A 20862-nucleotide genomic window follows, 5' to 3' on the forward strand; every position below is an offset into this window, starting at 1 on the left:
GAATTTGAAGCAGAAGCCTTTTAAAGGGGGGGGGGAGTGGCCACACATGCACAGGTAGGCACCACCTACCCAGAGCAGAAGTCAGCAACAGCCATATGTAAACTTCCTTTCAAAGCAAAAGAAAATGTTTTGTCAATGAACATGAGTCTAGTTACTTCCCTCCCCTCCCCTCTGCAGTGACGGGAAGGTGGGGGGGGGGTTAGAGTCTGCAAAGGTGAAATTGCCAAAGGGGCTTTAAACTCAATTATCATTTTCACATCTACCGTGAAAGCACTTCTCCCAAGGTGCTACAGAGGTTGCAGGGAAAAGCATGTCTATTTCACAGTTGTTCTTAGCTGCATGACAAGAAAATGCACAACTAGTGTTGAATTTTCCAAGATTAACAGCCAGGTGCTGTTCCCCCAATAGGAACTGCTAACATTTTTAAAAAATCCACCCTAGCACTTTCACCTTAAAAAGGAAGGAGGGAGGGAAAAGTCCATCTATATAAATGCACAGAAGTTTGGCAACTCTATAGAAATACATGGGTTTTCAACAAACACCCCACACAAAAACTGCCTGCTGAAATAAAAATAACAGTACACACATTTTCCTATGTTGATATCCAGTGGTTATTACTAGTGAACAAAGTACTGCTCAGGCTTAACTACTTGCAAACCAAAGTGAAACCTACACACACACACACACACACACACACTCATCAGAAGAGGGCATGTTCAAAATGCAGTAGTCACCTAATAACTATTACCCCCCCCCTTTTCTATAGGTTTATCCTGATTATTCCTGTTTCATTAATCATTTTTCACTCAGTATTTTCAGGCGATTAGTAAGCACCCAAATATTCAGCTTCTCTTCATTTTGCAACAAATGAAGTTAAATGAGAGATTCAGCAGCTGATTCTGTTATTCAATACCATATGTCTAACAGAAGTATAAACTTTTATATATATATATAACTACCCATGAATGATCATGAATCTTAGTGGAAGAGGTGTAACCTTCGGGGAATCTGAATGTAAGATCTCAAAATTTAAATATATGAGAGACACATTTATTAATAGCACTTATATATTGCCTTCCCATTGCAGAATAGTGCCCGAGATGGTGTATTTATTACTAGATAAAACCTAATACATAAAATATATAAACTAAGGAAGCAGCACAAATTTGAGTAGTGGTTGTTATTTTTAAAAAAGCAGGGTTCAGCTAAGCTCAAAGTCCCATTGAAATAAAGATAATAACCACCTGGCGATCAGGGAGAGCGCAAAGCAGACCTTCTGAGATACCCAAACTCTGGACTGCTGACAGTTAGCTCAGTTGGTTAGAGAGTACTGCTTATAACACCAAGATGGCAGGTTCGATCGCCATATGGGCCACCTGCATATTCCTGCATTTGCAGGGGGTTGGACTTGAGGACTCTTGAGGTCCCTTCCAACTCTGCGATTCCATTATGATTCTACGGACACCTCTGTGGACAAGGTCCTCTCCCACATATCCACCAGCTGAACTTCAGATGGTGGCAGGATGCAAAAAAGACCCTCCTTAATGACCTGTGGATGTTAAGATTTATGAGCGATACCTACTGAATGGATAATCCACATTAAATGTGAAACCTAACCATGGGTTTGACAACAAGTGCACACCCAACAAAGGATAGCCTATCCCATTTTCCTCCTTAGTATTGCATTTGTATCCTGCATTCCCGTGATGCTTTAAGTTCGCAGATGTTCTAAGGCTTCAGAAATCTTCCATCAGGCTGCCTTGGAATAAAAACTGCACTGGGATCTACCTCAAGTTGGAGCATGAAAATAAGTAGTAGACTTTCCCTGAGGTTTTCCTGAATGCTATGCAGACTTCAGGCTACATCTACAGATACTGGGATGAAGAACCACAGAACTTTTGGAAATATAAATTCCACTAGTTTCCATTCAAAGGTAGAATTCTAGGTCAAGAAGATGGCTGTTAGAAATATTTTGTTTCTGAACCATTTGCATAAAAAGGGACAAAGTGATAGCAGGCCTAAGCATGCTTACTTAGAAGCAAGTCCCACTAATTCAATGTTACTCCAGCCTTGCCATTATAGCCAGAATGTTTCATTTCAAGGGGCATGCAAAAACTGAAATGTAGCATCCTGGTTTCAGACACCAAGGTAATGTGAAGTCTCTTCTCTATCCAGGCACTGTTACCACGCTAGGTCCTCTGTTATTCTTGTATCAGTAGCCTTCTTGTGAAACTTTGCAAGTTGAAACTGTCATCATATGAAGGAGAGCACTGATGGAAATGATGGATCATGTCCACCTCCCTCCCTCTCCTGAAGGTAGACTGTGGCTGTTAAAGGCTTCAAACTCAAATCCATTGTGCTCCACTAGATCTCATCCAGTAAACCTCACACTCTAGGCTCCAGGGTATGTTTCTGAAGGCACACAAAGCCACTATCCTGCTGAGCCTAAACAGGCCTGGTCAGTACCCGGTTTGGTCACTACCTCTGGTCCACTATGGGTTCCATGGTGGAAGAATGCAATGAAATTAAAAATGAGTAAGTCATAAGCTGTCAAACAAACATGAAATACTGTATATGTTAGCCTGGAATAACAGGCTCTTAAAGCCTATAGCACACATACCCTTAAATATTCGCTCAAATGAGCAACCCCTAGAGCCAACCCAAATCATCTAGCTGCCTGTGGTTGTGCAGCAAATCATGCACTTCTCCCCAAGTCAAGGTGCACAGTACCCAAGGCCAATCAAGTCATTTTAGCAGTTGAGGCAAAACAGCCCACAAATGCCTCTTCCTCCAACCATCTGCAGACTTTTCGTGACACCCTGAAGCAGCAACCTCACTCTGCCCTGGCAAATCCCTCCACCCCTTGGCAGCTTAGGAGCCACAAATCAAACCTATGGTACCCACCATACCATACAATCAACACAGATAAGCTATATTTTCTTGGAGGCCTTAAGGTGAAAGTGTGTGTTGAACAAAACAGAGCATGACATATCATTCTTATTTCCAGCTTTATTCTCCTAAAGGGTAGCAGTTTCTGTTCTGACTCCTTGCATGACTCTCCTCCAAGACCAGATATATAATATTCTGTTTTATCATTATGCTACATTTCCTCAAGACTAATGATAGACTCAATATTCATATTCAAACCCAGATTTGCTGTCTAGCACTCATAGAATGCTTTGATCTTGGCACCTGCCTATGGCAAAGAAATCTATTCTTAAAAATAAATCCAGTCAAAATGAAAGGGTTTTTTTTTATAGGGGGGGAATAAGGTAGTAAAGAAACAGTAGTAAAATCAGAATTCTACAACAATATCTAAGCAACACATGTCAGCATGTGTCTGCTTTACAATCGATTTTCAGGAAAAAGTATTTCAAGCTTTATTTCTTTTGTGAAACAATAAATCAGTATAAGGTCCAAATAGTTTGATGGAAAGAGTTTCCCAGCTTCCCGCAGTCTGAATGTTGCATCCCTCAAGCTATTGCTAGTAGGTGAAACTTTATATTCAGCCAAATATTGTTTCAGATCATTGATTTTTACACAAATTTCTTGCTGTGTATCATATTCCCAGAGGCTCACTTACAACAATCTATGCCACCTACAATGACTTTGAAGTACCTCTATCATCTACCATGACTTTGAAACACCAAACTTATTTTCTGTTCTAACTCTTCTATAACTGTGGGCATGAAAGTGGTCTTGAAGATGTTACAGAAATTTTGGCTTTTCATCAGTGAGGGGAAAGGGAGACAGATACCCTGAACTTATGCATGCTTGCTTTGAAATAAAAAGAAAGAAGGAAGTCTCACCACATTCAGAGAGACTCTACAGAATTGCAGTTTAGAGAGATTTCTGCACGCTTGCTCAGGGGCGAATCCTACTGGAGCTGACTCTGAAGGAAGAATACTCAGTACTGCAATCAGTTTCAACCAAGCGTACATAGAATCTTTCTGCAATCCCAAACACACTTACTTAGCTCCATTGGGATTTGGGTCTATGTGTGGAATATATATACAAGCCATCTAGGCTTTGCACAAGAGTTAAGTGCATACAAGATTCACAAAACATGTTAGAAACGTACAGAGTCATCTTTCTAAAGGCAATGATGTTCTTGGCTAAGATTTTGCATCCTTCACAGATACCTTTACTACATACTTTCCCTCCCCCTCCCCCAAATGGGGTTGTATTGGAGACAGTGCCACTTATTTTGTCAAGTAACAGGAAGCCAAGGAGCAACTGCACACAAAACATTTAAAGGGCAATGGGAGAATATTAAGGCAAACCAAGTGATTCATTTTTATAAATGAAAAGTCTGGTAGTTCAAGCATCTCTGTGTGTGGAAGAACATCTAATCTGAGTATCCTGCACCGGATCTCATACCAACAAAGGCCAATAATGGTTCTCCGTTAATGTGGGAGAAGGCACTTTAGGCATACTTCAGAGCTTGCACACATCCCAAGGCTGAACCCCTCCATTAAAAGGCTCATCCTTCATATTATATGCCAGCAGAGCCCTTAGTTCTGAACATTTTCTAACTCTCTATCTATCTCCTTGCTCATCGTTAAACATGAGTGGCGATCTGAACCGGTCGTGAAGAGAAGCATCCTTTTAGAGTCGCAAAATCCCTTCACACCAACAATCACTCAGGAATGAAGTGGGAGGGAGAGACAGAGAGGCATCACGAATCAAGCTGTCCTTTATCTTCCCCAGCCACGCACCTCATCTCGAGCCCATGACCTGCAGCTAAGAAGCACAGGGCGGGCAGCCCACAGAGCTCTCCTTGAGAAAGCATCACCAGGCAGCGAAAGGAGGCGAATCAAGGAAGGCGCCTCGATCCCGGGTCACCTTTGGCACTGCACCGTACCCAGAATCACACCACTGCCCGCGCCTCATCTCTCACCCGCGCGCGCCCCGAGTCCCACGGAAGGCGCACTGCACCCTCGGCTGTGTCTGGAAAGAGAGACGTCCCGATCCCCCCCGTGTCACCAAGAAGCAGCCAAACGGGCCGAGCACAACGGGCAGCCTGAGCTACGGAACCTCTCCGTCGAAGGAGAGGAGCCAGCGACCACGCTATGACTATTATTATTATTATCACCACCACCACCCATTCTATTATTATTATTTCCGACTGGAAGACGAGCGCGCCCTCCTCGCCCTCATCTCACCAAACACGGCCGGTTCTCCACGCCGAACACGGCTCCACGCTGCGGCGAAATGTGGAAGGCTCTGTCTCGCGCGCGCACACCCGTTGCTCGAGAAAGAGGAGGGAAAGTTCGGGCCGCTCGCCCGCTCGCTCGCTCGCCTGCCTGGCAGCCTCTGCAAACAAGCCCCGGAGCTGGAGCTCCGCCGCGCGCCACTCTCTGCTCGCGCGCTCTCTCCAGGAAAGAAGCCGCCGCCAGACGAGCGAGCGAGCGAGAAGCGCTGGCCGAAGTTGCGAGCGTCGCCGTCTCCCGCGCAGCACCCCTGCCGCCCCAAACACACACACGTACACGCACGCCCCTGGCTAAAGGAGCTACCCCGGCGCCTCGGTCGCCCACCCACCCTCCCCTTCGGCTTTCGCTGCGGCTCACCTGCGAAGAGACAGCTCGCCTCGCCGCGCTGTTCCTCTGAGGAAAGACTTGAAGCGGCAGGATTTGGGGTGGGGGGGGTTTCTCCCTTCTCACCCCCCTCAAAAATAAAAACTGCCCCACCACCCCCAAATTCGAAAGGTCACGCTCGCCCGGGGAAAGCCCCTCGCGCTGCTCCCCCCGCGGCCACAGGAGGCTCCTTCATCTCGCAGAAGATGCCCGCTTCGCCTCCGAGTCCGGGGCGGAGGGAGAGCTCCCTCTCAGCACCTGGCCATCTCCCGGCGCCGCTGGGTACTAGTACCAGTAATAATAACAATAAGCAGCGGCCGCGATAAAAGCGCCTAGGTCACGCCCCCTCCTCGTCCCGGCTCCTCCTATAGGAGCCGCCCGGAGGCTCGGCTCGCGCACGATGGTAGCCTTTACGTAACCTCTCCTCCTCCTCCTCCTCCTCACCCACAGAAGAAGAGAAAGGAGAGGGAGAGCGGAGCCGGCCAATGGGAGCGCGTGGCAGAGTCTTTGGCCCCGCCTCCCGAGCCTCCTTCCATCGCCGAGCAAAGCCTGGAGAGCTTTCTTCTTCCTCCGGCCGCTAGGTCTGTTTACGTAACCAGCCTGCCCTTCTGCATCTCTCTTGAGCCGCCTTCACGCAGCCGTCCAAGCGCTTCCCCAGAGGCAGAAGCTCAAAGCAAAATAAAGGGTTGGGGTGGGATTCCCGCGATGATTGGACCCCTGAGTCCGCTAATGCCGCTATTCTGGTGCGCGGACTTGACGTGCTTTTTCATCGGCATGGGAATCATCAGTAGGATTGCTACGCGATGCATGGACCTAGGAAGTGCTTTATTTTTAAGGGATGGCAATGGGGAGGGGAATCACCTGTCCAATGTTTTTCTAAAGGCATCTTCCTGGGTGGCCATTGGTTATGGCTGGGTAACCAAGGAAGCAGAGAGTAGAAATAAATGGACAGCTCTCACAGGGGGAGGTATGGAAGAAGTCGACTCCCCAAATGATTTGTACTGGGACCTGTGCTTTTTAAACTTGTCCATAAATGACCTGGAGTTCAAGGTGAGGAGACCCAGTATATGGCAATACATGTTTCAGCATGGTCGAAACCAAAAGCTATTGCAAGGAGCTCCAGATGGATCGCTCCAAAGTTAAATATGGGTGTTAAAACAGCAAATGTGGTTCAGTGTGAGCAAGTGTAGACACTGCAACCTTACTTCACATATATTATGGGGTGTGAGCTGGTTGGTGGAGGCTGGCTAGAAAAGGGATTTGGGGGTCGTTCTGAATGACTGAATGTCAACTAGGGATGGAGAAGGAATTCAGTCTTTTGATACAGAGGGATGCCAACAACAGGTGCCTTGTTAGAACAGGAATTCCTCCTGCTCTCATATAGAAGAGAAAACATTCCTTCACTGAAGAAAACTGCTGTGAACTTTGGCCATCATCTAAAAAAATAAAAAAAATAAAAACCAACAACCAGCCAATTTCAGAGTGATTGTTTTCATACAAATTTAATCCATGCTTTGTTTCGATTAAAATTGATATGACTGGTTGCCAATCTTTTATTAATGCGATGACAACCTTAATACAGCACCACCACCACCAACTTGGTGCCTTCCAGATACCAAGGGGACTGCAACTCCCATCTTCCCTTACTGTTGCCCATGCTGGCTGGGGCTGCTGGGAATTGGAGTCCACCAACTTCTGGATGGCACCCAGTTGGGAAAGTTTCTTCTTTAGGACAACAAGACATTCCTAATCCACACGGCACACAGATAAACGGGAGAGAAAAGATATGGAGATACTGAGCCACTGTGTGTTGGCGAAGGAATTGGGGTGAGAAAGGAAGAGTACGTTCAAATGCCATGTCACATAGTATTAGAGTGGACTCATGGATAGATCCCAGTATAATTATGGGTCCTCTCTTTCTTTAAAGCAGCATGGCCTTTTTACCCATATAAAATAAAAAATAATCAAAGATACAATAGCAAAATAAATTGGTATTGGTTTAAATTATAATGTATAACCCTCTAGAATTGCATTCTAGGATGATATTCAGACGATGAACTCTAACCTGATTTTCTTTCCGGTGGGTGGTTATTAATTGGAGGCACCCACAAGGTCAAATGCACTTGAATAAAAATTAAAAACATAAACAACTTCTTTTTTGTTTCCAAAAAAAGAAAGTTGGGGGGGCGCAATCACTTCTATATCCCTTCAACTGTGGTTGTCATATCAGCAGAGTAAAAGCAAAAAGAGTTATTATTTCAATTACTCTAGTATTTGCTGAAAATACCACATTCTGTTTATTCATTTTATTATGATTTTGACTGCAGAGCTTCAGGTAATCCAGGCTTTGATATCAATTATAAAGCTCACAACTTGTAGTTTTTACATTTAAAAACCAAAGCTGCTTGTTAATTTTGCATGGCACAATGATTTTCTTGACAGATAACAACCTAATACTATGATGAGGAATACATTCTTATTTTAAAAGTCTTTGATAATTTGAGATTCTCTCTCTCTCTGTCTCTCTCTCTCTCACACACACACGAAGGTTGAAGTAACCTTGCATTCACATATTTTAATGAAATGTATTCCCTTTGTGTCCCTCACACAAATCTTAGTACCTTTTTTAAAAAGCTAGACGAGACACTCAGTCCACTGTTCTAATATTGTGGCTGTGTGCAATGATAAACTACGTATTTTTGGCAGTAGTCCAACTCCTTCAAGACTTCAAATTTTTCAGGACTCTTAGAGAATACTGTCTAGTTCATGTGATTTATCACAATATAATATCTGAGCTATTTTCTTGGGTACTTCAGCACTGGATGTCTCACCTTTATTGCCTCTGGAGAGTAAATTCAGAGTACAAGGTAGAAAGAAAGAAAGAAAGAAAGAGGGGGATGGAGGTTAGAAGATCTTTTGTTTCCACACTGCCTCACTTGTTCCTTCCTGTGTATATCAGTCTTATCATTTTTCTGTTTTAGAAATGCTCGCTCTGCTTCTTTGCCCGAAACTGCTTTCTTCTTCTTAGTACTGTAGTTGGGAGGAGGATTAGGACAGTGGTACCTTAGGTTACAAATGCTTCGGGTTACAAACGCTTCAGGTTACAGACTCCGCTAACCCAGAAATAGTACCTCGGGTTAAGAACTTTGCTTCAGGATGAGAACAGAAATCGTGTGGCGGTGGCAGGAGGCCCCATTAGCTAAAGTGGTACCTCAGGTTAAGAACAGTTTCAGGTTAAGAACGGACCTCCGGAACGAATTAAGTTCTTAACCAGAGGTACCACTGTACAGCCCAAAGTCAAATCACCCACTGCCCCATGCATGCTTTCTCTTTCACTAGGCTAATGTAGTGGAAGCAAATAGCTTCCACCATTTTTTTGGCACATGTTTTCCAAGCTCTTTTGCAAAGCTCTTGTTAATTAGAGACTCAAGCCCTATGGCAGAGATAGGAGGCGTGTGGCCCACCCAATGTTGCTGCACCACAACTCACATAATCCCAAACCATTGACTGCACTGGCTGATGGGAGTTGGAGTCCAAAAACACCTAGAGCAGCACAACATTGCCTTATGAAATGACCCTTGTATCCCAGGGTTGGACAATTTCACCCTAAAGTGCCAACCATCCATTGGTCCTTTTAGTTCTAATGGCCCTGCTGACTCTAAGTTTTCATGGTGCTCATGTGGTGTCAAACTTCCACTGGGAAAGTGAGGAAGCTGTAGAGACTTTCCTCAAGTTCATCTTCTGACTCTCATCAGGCTGAATGTGGTGGAAAGTGTAGTGCCCTATTCTGTGTAGAAGCTGGAGGCTGCTGTTCTGTGTGATACTGAAAATAAATTCAAAGGCATGCCCATTACAACTATATAACAGAAGGGCTCAATTCCTTCAGAGTTGGGAAATTAAAAAAGCACATATACAACTGTGATGGCAAAGTCTGATAGTCAGCCATTTTCCTTATATGCCATATATACACCGCTTTAAGCAGCCGTGGCTTCCCTCATAGAATCCTGGGAGCTGTAGTTTGTTAAGTGTCAGGTGGCAGAGGAACCAACCCCGATGTCAGGTTGCCAGGAATGGACAAGACAATGAAAAGCCCTTACCATCTGCTTTTTATTCAATATTCACAGAGAGAGGCTTCGGAATGCAGCCTGTTGGAACAATGACATTGTCCCAAGTGAGTCTCCACCCACTCTGTCTCTCCCACCTTCTCATGTGTGAGTGCTACATGTGCTAAGAAGTGCTCTCTGTCTTTGAGCTCTTTGCTCTCCTACTTTCAATGCTTGCCGGGTTCTGGGAGAGGGAGGGTCTGGAATGCTTTCTAAAGACACCGTGTCAGTCAGCTGTTGTCCCCCTGGTGCTTCCTCCTCCTCCTCCTCCTCCTCCTCCTCCTCCTCCTCCTTTCCCATTATTTCCCAGCTTTTCCCTTCATCTGCCTCTGAGCTGTGATCTCCCTCAAACCCCTGTTGTAATTCTGAACTGTCTTCCTCTTCTCTGGAAGGGTCAGGCTGGGGAGGCGGTCTCCACCATTCCTCCTCTGCCCAGTACCTGACATCAAGCTGGGCTGAGAGTGGTTAGGAGATCCCTATTCCTCTCCCAATTTCTGAAGTGGATTAACAATCAACCCTTCTCTGAGAACTCTGATAATAGTAGCTGTATTGGGTGGGTAGGGGGTTGGAGCCTTCCATCAACTCTCAACACCCTCAGCAACCTCCACGCCCCAGGCTTCTTTGGCAGACGCCATGACTGTTGAAAGTGGTATGAAACTGCTTTAAACGGATAGTGCAGATGAGGCCTCTGGAGCAATTCCACTATTGTTGTAAAAAGAAAAAGAAAAAACCCCCACCTCATATGCATATTTATTAAGCATTCATTATGTCCTAAGACAGATTGGCTGGTATTCAAAAGAAGCCACCTTTGGTATTAACAGGAAGCTAATTTACTTATCACCATATTTCTTCATGTTCAATCAAACTTTCTCCTCCCGAGTAAAAGATTTATTGCCCATTTCTTCCCAATGTGCATTTTCATTTGTATAACTGACAGGTTCAGTGGCTGAAAAGGAGCATGTGAGTTTTCTTCCAATCAAGGCACCCATCTTGGTGACATTTATTACAAGTTTATTACTTTCATACTCATCTCAGCAAAGCTCTGTCAGTCTTTGTAGGAGTGTCTAAAACATAGCTTTGTGCTACCTGTGACTTCTCATTAATTTTATCCTGGCTTCTCATTTAGAGCTGTTCTTTTTTTAAAAAGACACAATCCAGGGAACATAAAATCATACACCAATTAAAGGCGGGGAACTAATTTAACAGTGGGGGAAGGAGGCAGCCTAGGAATTTTTCCACAGCCAGACTGCAGAGAAAAATAAATTACACAAATAACCGTAGAATAATAAGAAAAATCATGTTCTGTAGAAATGCGGCTTATTTCAAATTCTGAAGTGAAAGGCAGAATGCCCATTTCATTCATTTTAACTCAGCAGAGTTAACTCAATGGCTTCCTAAATGTTCTTATTAATAATACTGAGTTCAGTGGCTTTGTAAATGTTCCTTTTAATATTAAGTTCACTGGAGGTTTACTCCCTGTGAGGTATATGCCACACTACAGACCTTCCACAGCCAAAGCATTAATGGAGCAGAATGCTTGGATCCTGAAAAAATTCAAGAAGCAACATAAAACCGTTCCCCCCGCCCCTTTGCAAACTGGTGTAGAAAAAGAGACTAATTCTGAATGCTTTTGAAAGCAAACGCTTTCTGAACTCAGGAACAAAGCGTAGATGCTTATAGCTAATGTGATGCCAACTTTACCCAACAGGAACTGATGAGAATAAATGCCAGTGGGTTCTGGAAAATATAGATATATGGATGCAACAAACAGCAGAAGAGCATATTGAAAATAAAATAATTCGGAAATTGTCTTCTAAAAATGACAGATGGGACACACAGAAGAGATTAAGCTTAAGTCTATTTTCATTCTAGCCATGTAGACATAACGCTCCAGAGCATATGAATAGTAGAAGAAGAAAAAATATGGATCGCAGCTAATTATAAAAGATAAAAATTACTCTAAGATGAAGATAGAAATCTCTCAAGTGCTCTTCCACTGAGTCATAATTTTAGCAAATCAGGAGTGAAATAAAAGGCCATCTTTAAAAGTCAGTCATGAATATAACATCATGAATCAAATTGTCAGTGGAAGAAGTGATTTCCTTCTTAAGATCAATACATTTTCCAAATCGTAGCCATTTACATGATACGTTATAAGGAAATTGGAACCACAATCCTCCTAATGGAGCTTCCCTAATTGGGTGGCAGGTGGTAATCTAAGAATCAGCAGAAAGGAAATTTAAATTCACAGGCCCTAGAAAGGTGGTTTTTTAAAACAAAAACAAAACCCAGATACTGTATGCTTATACAATACAATAACCATCCCAAAATGAAGTCGAAGAAGGAAATGTATGGAAACAATCCATAAACTCATGTGAGATGTCCTTAGTTTTTTTTGGGGGGGGGTGGGGGGAACCCTCAAGGGACAATGATTTCAGAAGAAGAAAACAGTACACACTATTTTCTTAATTATCCTGTTGTAAATCATTTATCCCCCAAATTAGATTGGAAACTTAAATAGAGAGTCTTCTCAACTGAGAAGCATTTCATATTGTTTGGAGAGGCAACAGCAGCTTCATTATGCCATGTCATTAAGAAAAAAACATCCTAAGCCTCACTTCTCTCCAATATATTGTCAGAGAGCTTGTAGCAAATTATGCACAGCTGGGTGGACAAGTGGCAGCATTGGTGGATGTGACTTAAATAAACACAGCTGCAATAGGTACATGGCATATATGCTGTGTGTGTGTGTGTGTTCATTTGTTCGTTCATCTTCATGCTCACACGGGTTGGATGTGCAGCTGTGGAAGTGAAGACAGATAATGAAAAAGCTGTATGTGGACAGTGTTAGTTGAAATGAATAGTTTTCTGCAGTGACTGCGCTGTGGTTGTTCTGACCGCACAGATGCAATGGGGGACAGCAGGGGGGAAAGAACGTTGCCATCTTTATAGATCCTTATTTAGACACGACAGCTAACGGAGCCTTCATGCCTATGGGGCAAACAGACCTTGAGAAACTACCAGATGCTGTGGTCCAGGGTAAACAAGGCCATCGTATTTGTCTTCTGCTAGGAAGTTCCCAGAAACATAGGAGAAGTTAGGGCAGGGGTGGGGAACCCCTGTGGCCCTTCAGATGTTGATGGACTATAGCTCACATCATCCCCAATCACCAACCATGCTGGCTGAGGTTGTCCAACATCTGGACAGGGGCATAGCATGGTGGGCTGCAAGGGTGATGGCCCCAGCACGTTTTTCGGGGGGGGCACTGCAAATGTGGCTCCTCACAGTGGTGGAGCTTCATGCTCTGGCACTGGGGGGCGGAGAGCAGATGGGGGCAGGACTGATGTGCGTCCTGGGGGCGGGGCATCCAGCATGGGCAGGGGGGGCAGCCGCGATGGCACCCCACTGGGATTGTGCTGCCGGGGGCGGTGTACTCCCCCCGTACTCCTCTTCCTCTGTCAGTGGCTCCTCACACTGAACTGAGGCTGGGGTCTGATCTGAATGATTTGCTGGGCTTTGCAAGGCTGGGATCAAAGGGTGCATGGCTGTTGCGTCCTTCTCACGCCACACTGTCAGCCCCAAGCTACTTTGCAAGGCTGGGGTGATCCCCTGGCCAGGGTGCTCCCTGCATGGGTGGGCAGGCAGTGCAGTGCAGCCCCACTTAGCTCTGGGGGGGTGTTGTTCTGACAGCAGCAGCAGTGGGGACTGGACTGGTAAGGCAGGATCCTTTCACCCTCCATGCCCCACCCCCCAGCGTGTGCATGCTCCTGCCCTGGGCACTGGCAAGCCACGCTATGCCACTGTATCTGGAAGGCCATGGGTTTCCCATCTCAGAATTAGGATAAGCTTTTCGATGGTAAGAGCAGCTTGACAAAAATTCCAGTTACCTAGGGAGGTGCCTGAAACACTGGAGAGCCACTGCCAGACAGTGTTGAAATACTGAAGGAGATGAAGTCCACTGCATGTTTCTGGGAAACCCAGTGCTAAATCGTTAGTAGACAATCTCATTCTGGGTCAGGGTTTTGTATGTAGCAGAGCAGCTCCCTCGCTGAGATCTGTCAAAAGTCAGCCCTTGACACAAGCCTGACAGTTTCTTATATTCCTAACACGTTCTGCTAGCATGCACCTAGAGACCTTGTGCAGGAGGTTGTAGAATGCCTTGCGCAAGTGGAAGTACAACTCAAGATGCCTGTTCTCTTTTCTCTCACACAAGTTGCCTTCACTTAGTTAAGAAAGAAACAAAACACCAGATGTTTTGCATGTAGAAGAGGTTTCCTGATCACAGAAGGGCCCTGCTCGATCTCAGTTATGCAAATTATGTTACTGTCACCTTTGGCTGTCGAGAAAATAATTTGTTTACCAAAATAACATTATTTCTAGCAGTTTGGTGGAACAGGAATATCTTCACCTCATTTCTCACGAAAATAATATGGGATTCATTGATGGGACACGTTGTTTAAAATGAGCTCACCAGACAATTTTATAGATATTCAGTTTACCAGACATCCTAAAATGCAGTTCATCTGCGAATTTAAATCAGGGAAAGCATTCTGATTTCAATAGTCTTTGATTTCTACATTTTGTTCTCTGGCCTTGTGTGATTGGAGGAGAGTCCAGTCTTTTCTATGGAAATAATCTATAAACAGAGGTAGGGGCAGGCGGGCAGTCTCGTTTTGGGCCTTAATCTAATCATGTAATTGCTCCCTGTGGAAATAATGGTCTTAGAATTCATTTCTTTCTTCTGCCTGACATAAATCATCCTAATTTTCTGCCCTGGTGCTTCAATCATTTCTGCTCGTGTGTGTGTGTGTTTGTAATGTTCTCATTTGTTTCCTGGCACAGAGGTGTGTGAAGAAAAAGAGGGATTACTCCCATGCTCCTTTCCAAATGTTACAAATGAGTGGTTACCACATCTTCTACACTCCCCGAATAAGGAGAATAACAGCTGGTTGGTCTGGATGCCAAGATTAAATAAAGATGCACCTGTATCAGACCCTCCAAGCATCCCTATTTTCTAGGGACAATCCCGGACTTACAGAAGCCTTCCTGGTTTGAGATTTGATCCCGGAATGTCCTGCTTTTCTTTAGGACGTCCCTATTTTCATCAGAGAAATGTTGGAGGGTATGCTGCATGGGAGATGACAATATGCCCCATACCAAATTGCTCATCAGGGATCTGATTTAATACTTGCTGCACACACACACACACAGGGAAGCTTTGTCCCAAAGGTACACAGTAAAACTTTTATCTGATCTTCATACTTGGTCCCAGCACTTTATTGTGGAGAGCATCTTCTACTAAAAAGTAAGCGTTGGTGGTGGTGGGGACTGCCTGAGATGCAGGCATTCCCTGCCTGATTCTGAGCAAGGGGTCCTTCAGAGCGAAGCACCGAGAGTCAGGTCACCCACAGAATGCCTGAGCTGCCACTGTTGGCTATGGCATTGGCAAGGTATTATTGCAAGCTAGTGTGATACTCAATTTGCTTTGAAGTCTTGCAATAACTTTCAGCAGTGATTTTACCCACAAAGCATCACAAAGAAGGGCTCCTTCCTCAGAAGCAGGCAGTGGGCAGACACCATGGCAGATTGGTAGTGCGGAGGAAGAGAAAGTGGAAGGTGGGAGGGGGAGAGTGTTATGTATTCAGTGGTCTGTTTGCCTGAGCTTGAGTCTGGACTAGGGGTTCTGAGCTCCTGTGTTCTGATTCAATACATTCTATTCAATCACAGAACATTTCAGGATGTGGGCCTCTGCCATTGGCCCTTCAACTCTGAGTCATGATTCGCAGCTTGGAAGTTTAGACAGCCAATCACATTGGGAGTGGGAGTGGCCCAGGCCTTCAGAAATATATATAAGCAGTTGCTTTGCTCCTGTTGTCCAGTTCTGTTAGTTCAATAAAGGTTCTTGCTCTTATCACTGTGTCTTGCCTCGTGGGAACCCACCTACACTTCAGAGAGAGAGAGTGATCTGTGACTGGTCTCGGGCAGTGCATTGTCTGGCACCAACCTTTGCTCACTGAGAAGTTGCTCCACCTTCCTTAACATTTTATTTGTCCTTTTCTGCACCTTTTCCAGATCCGGAATAACGTTTTTGAGCTGCAGTGAGCAGAAATGGATACAGTATTCCAACTGTTGTCACTACAGATTTCTATACTCTTGACTAGAGGCATTGTGTTTTTGGCAGGTTTGTATTTGATTCCTTTCCTAATGATCCCCAACACATTTTTCACAGCAACCACACACTGGGTCGATATTTTCACTGAGCTCTCCACCACAGCCACCCCTTCTCATAACCACCAGGAAGAGGAAAGGGAAAGGTTTACCTTCTCTTTCTATAGATTTTCTAACCTGTGATTTTGCTCACACACCAATTAGAAGGGGGGAACCCCCACCCCAACTGTATTAGGATGGAAATAAATGGCCTGATATGCTTGCTCTGCCAGTATTCATCCAGATACATTTCACTTTAATTCCTTGCCCTAAAATGGCTAAGGGGTTTTTTATGCACTGGAGAAGAAGAAGGTTCTGGAGGAAAGCCAAGCTTAGGAGAGAGTTTAGTAAAAGTGCAATTAGAAGATTGACGTACCCATTCTAACTATTTAAAGTAGAAGAATTTCTCGAGATAAGGTAGCTGTAATTGATTCCGCCCGCCCCCCCCCCCCCTTCTCGGATGTCAGTATGTATAAATCTTCCATCTGGTCACTAGCCATACATTAGATCACAAAAGGCAACTACCATTCCAAACAGGAATGTTATGAAATGTAACAATACACTTTTGAGTGCCACTGTAAAAAGACACTCCTTTTGTGATTCTAGATGGGCATAAAATTTACAAGATTAGCACGAGCCAATGCAGTTTCCACCAGAGTAAAATGAAACAGGCATATATTTTATGGAACCTTTCCCAATTTTGTGGGGTAACTTGTGCTGAACGGTGACCAAAATGGCCTTTTAACAAAATGTTTTCATTTTGCTTTGACATTTAAATATGGGCCCTAACTTGGGATGTTAGCTTGAGTTATGAGATAAATGTCAGAGATGTGATATTTGCTCCCTTTAATGCCCATAAAGAGTAAATTGCCACTGGTGAAATATATGATGAAATTTTGGACCACAAAAGAGCAAAAAGTGAAACATATGACATTAGATTACTGAGGAAGCGGTAGTGTACTATAGCTTCACTTCACATTCCTTTTAGCACTGAACCAAAACTACTTACTCTATTTTTTATTCTCCTTCCTGGGTGTTGAAAAGTGCTACCAGTTTGGGGCTATGATCCAGCATTTCTTACAACCATACCACACCCCTTCAGTAACTAGGGTTATAGCTTTGTCTAAACATTCAGACAAAGAGATACGTAGTATTCTAGCTGTGTAGCAACTATGGCTATGACCTCGCCCTGCAATGCCAGTCTAAATGAGTGAGCCTACCATCCCTGCTTTGTGTGCAGTATATTACCTGTCTGTTTCCTGCAGATCACACCTTCAGATGTGGAGGGAAACCCTCCCATCTCACTAACCTGGGATGATAGGCCAGTTATCTTGAAAGTAGACCAGATGCCTGTTCTAACCAGGTAGAAAGATTTGGTTCTGATACTCCCAGAAATGCGTTTTCAGTGAGGTTAGAACAGAGGTTAACCGATTTCTGACTCCACAAATTTATTTGCTCTTAATTAAGGCCAATATATATAGGCCTGGTTTATGGCTATGTACATTTCTTGTGGGGGGAAAGGGCTTTTTTGTTTTTGTTTTTTAACCATAGCATTCCTTCAGCAGTATTGGCTCTTGAAATTAGCTTCCACTAAGCTCTTAAACATTGCTTTATTGCCGTAAAATTCAATTTGGATTTCTAGTGCTGCCAGGTCCTTGAGGTCAGGCTTATTCATTCCATTTCCTTGAGCATTGCAACAGGATGGAAATAGCAATCTAAAGTGCATGTAATCGCTGTCTCTTTGGTCCTACCTATTACATGTCACTCCTTTGCACTGTCCTCCTTTGGTTGGGTAGTTGACAGAAAGGAATGGCTTTGTTGCTCTATACAAGGCGAACTTAGATCTATGCATCTTGACAGCGACCCATTATAGATAATTTCAGCATTGACCTGCTATTAGTAGCAGCTCTTGTGGTACGATCCTCTGCTTGTCTCTTCAGATGTTACATTGACTTCAGTGGGACTTAATCCTAGGCAGACATTGCAGCCTCAATGCGACTATTGCCTTTACCGTTTTTGCTGGTGCTTTTATTGTTGGGAGTTGGCTTTCCAAACGAACAACAACAGAATTGTATTTATTTAGACTTGGAGTGGTAAATTATCAATTAGTGTCAATAAATATAAGTGTCAGGCTTCGGGGAACTAGATCTCTCCCACGGTGGCAGCCCAGAATCAGAGAAAAGATAAAAGTTCTTACCATCCAATTTATTCAATAATTCACAGAGAATGATGAAGGAATGCAGCCTTCTCTAATAATGGAATTGCTCCAAGTAAAGTCCCACCCACCTTTGTCTCTCTTATCCTACATCATCCCTGTGCCAGTTGGTCTGGGCTTTCTGTCTCTGAGCTTTCTGTTCACCTACTCTCACTGCACGCCTAGTCCTGGGGGAGGGGCTGGCTCAGGAATGCTCTCTGAAGACACTGAGTCTGTCAGTTGTTTCTGCTTCCTCTTCCAATATTTCCCAGCTCTTCCCCTCTACATTCTCTGAACTATGTCCTTCTGCAAACCACTAAATCTATACTGTCCTCATGTTCTTGGGAAGGTTCAGGAGAAGTGGGGGTGGCCCCCACCATTCCTCCTCAGTCCAGCCCCTGACAATAAGACCAGGAGACATCCATGCTTTCCCAAACATCTTGTGTGAAGAAGCCCCTGATTTCACTTTCCCTGTTTGTTCTGAACTATACCCCTAATTCAGGTACCAGAGTTCAATTGGCCAACAGCAATCTACGTTCTGGTATAGTGCAGTCATCAGAGACTGGGAGTCAGGTGATGGGGGCAAGGACTCTGAACCTGAAGGAGAAGGGCATGCAGAACCAGCTCCAGAAACATCCCTGACTATTGGTCCTGCTGCTGGAATGGATGGTCATTTGTCATGGATGATCTGGTGGAGATTCCTGCATTGCAAGGGGTTAAACCAGATGGCCCTGGAGTCCAAGGATATCTGGAGGATCACAGTGAGCCACCCCTGCTGTATACAAATAGTGAACTCGTTTTCCTGGCCTGGGTCGTTGTGACCCGACTCTTGCATAAAAGAGAAGAATCCTCAGGCTGATGGACAGGAGGTATGTAGGAACACAGACACACACACACCCCACACCCTTGTCGTGTGGGGGTGCAGAGGCAGGGTGTGTGAGAGAGGGAGAAAGGCCCAATGTTGGTTGATTGATGCAGGCAGGGTGGAAAACCAGGAGGAGAGCAAGTGGAATGGACTCTCCCGGAAAAGTCTGGCTGGCTGGAATGCTGAAGAGGAGCAGTCCAGACGACCACACTTGGCTGCGCAACCCTGTTTGTATTATTTATTAATATATCACCACACTAGACAGTTTTATCATAGCTGCCTCTGGCTTACGTAAATTGATAAATAGGGTCAATTCAAAGCATCAGCGTTAGTGACTGATAAATATTATCAATTTGTATTGTGATAGTGATTGATGCCGTCTCTCTTGGAACAAATCGGAAATGCAGAAATGAACTGGTGTTTATCAGAATTCCTGTATTATTAAAACAAAAACAAAAAAATCGAGCCAACGGTAAACTGTTACTATACTGATGCTTTGATTATGTATTCCTGTTTTTGCATTGCTCCTTCTTGTGTTGTGAGACACTTCTCTGTGGGTACATCAATGTAGAAAAGCTGCATACAAGTTAAAGCAATGATAACCATCATCACAGCGGTTTTCAGGGCGCAGGCTGTAAGTGCCAATGCTTATGTAGTCAAAACAGCACCACTCAAGCACAGGAGGGATGCACCTGCAAGTTTGTTGTTGTTTAGTCATTTAGTCGTGTCCAACTCTTCGTGACCCCGTGGACCAGGCACTTCTGTCTTCCACTGCCTCCCGCAGTTTGGTCAAACTCATGCTGGTAGCTTCGAGAACACTGTCCAACCATCTCGTCCTCTGTCGTCCCCTTCTCCTTGTGCCCTCCATCTTTCCCAACATCAGGGTCTTTTCCAGGGAGTCTTCTCTTCTCATGAGGTGGCCAAAGTATTGGAGTCTCAGCTTCACGATCTGTCCTTCCAGTGAGCACTCAGGGCTGATTTCCCTAAGAATGGATAGGTTTGATCTTCTTGCAGTCCATGGGACTCTCAAGAGTCTCCTCCAGCACCATAATTCAAAAGCATCAATTCTTCGGTGATCAGCCTTCTTTATGGTCCAGCTTTCACTTCCATACATCACTACTACCTGCAGGTTTATAGAAGTACCAAAAAAAAAAAAAAACCACACCAAACTTTTAGGAAAGGAAACCCAAAGGAGGGATGAAAGCCACCCAGTTCCCCCCAGGATGGCTCAGCTGGTTAGAGCATGGTGCTGACGATGCCAAGGTTGCAGGTTCAGTCCCCATATGGGACAACGGCATATTCCTGCATTGCAGGGGGTTTGACTAGACAACCCTCAGGGTCCCTTCCAACTCTATGATTCTATGATTTTAAGGAGCAAGCACACTCTGTGGCCATGGAATGCTGACTGTTGTGTGTGGCAGAGGAAGTGGGACAGAAAACTGGGTGGGAAATGAATGGCACATCATGGAAATGGAACAGTGCACAGATGTACTCTGTGCTGCAACATTATGTTGCAGGTCCCCCTTCATAATATTAGCATTTTATCCTGAACCCAGGACTAGAAAATAAGCTCCACCCATGTTAACTTCTAAATACTGTAACTTATTTCAGACCAGGGTGAGAGCCAAACTAGACAAGATGTTTTAGCTGTGGTTTAATTTTTATGAAAGTGATAGGTATGCATATTAAATAAATAATATTCTGGTGAACCACGACTGGGTTTCCTGCTTCTTTCTTTCTTTCTTTCTTTCTTTCTTTCTTTCTCTTCCAGATTCAGACTGAGACCACATTGCCAAAGGGGTTAGCTGATTCCACTTTTCTGGTGTAAATCACCACCACTCTATAAGTTCTATTTGCTGTGTTAGGGAAAATTTAATGGGTGCCATTTGTGGCAGTTTGGCAAGAAAGGATCATGGG

The 20862-nt window shown here is 44.4% G+C and overlaps 1 protein-coding gene across 2 annotated transcripts in view; it reads right to left on the minus strand.

The window, feature by feature from the left end:
• Positions 1–5989, minus strand: part of GALNT13 (polypeptide N-acetylgalactosaminyltransferase 13) — a 152602-nt gene extending 146613 nt beyond the window's left edge. The window contains exon 1 of one of the 2 annotated variants that reach the window (XM_083579131.1): positions 5571–5989. The gene's annotated coding sequence lies outside the window, so the exon portion shown is untranslated. Of the gene's footprint in view, positions 1–5165; positions 5287–5570 lie in introns of those variants that run through there. The other variant, XM_083579132.1, reaches the window with a different exon arrangement.
• Positions 5990–20862: the final 14873 nt, after the last annotated feature.

This window comes from Podarcis filfolensis (genome assembly GCF_964270895.1).
Source record: "Podarcis filfolensis genome assembly, chromosome: 1".
In the NCBI taxonomy this organism is placed as follows: Eukaryota; Metazoa; Chordata; class Lepidosauria; order Squamata; family Lacertidae; genus Podarcis; species Podarcis filfolensis.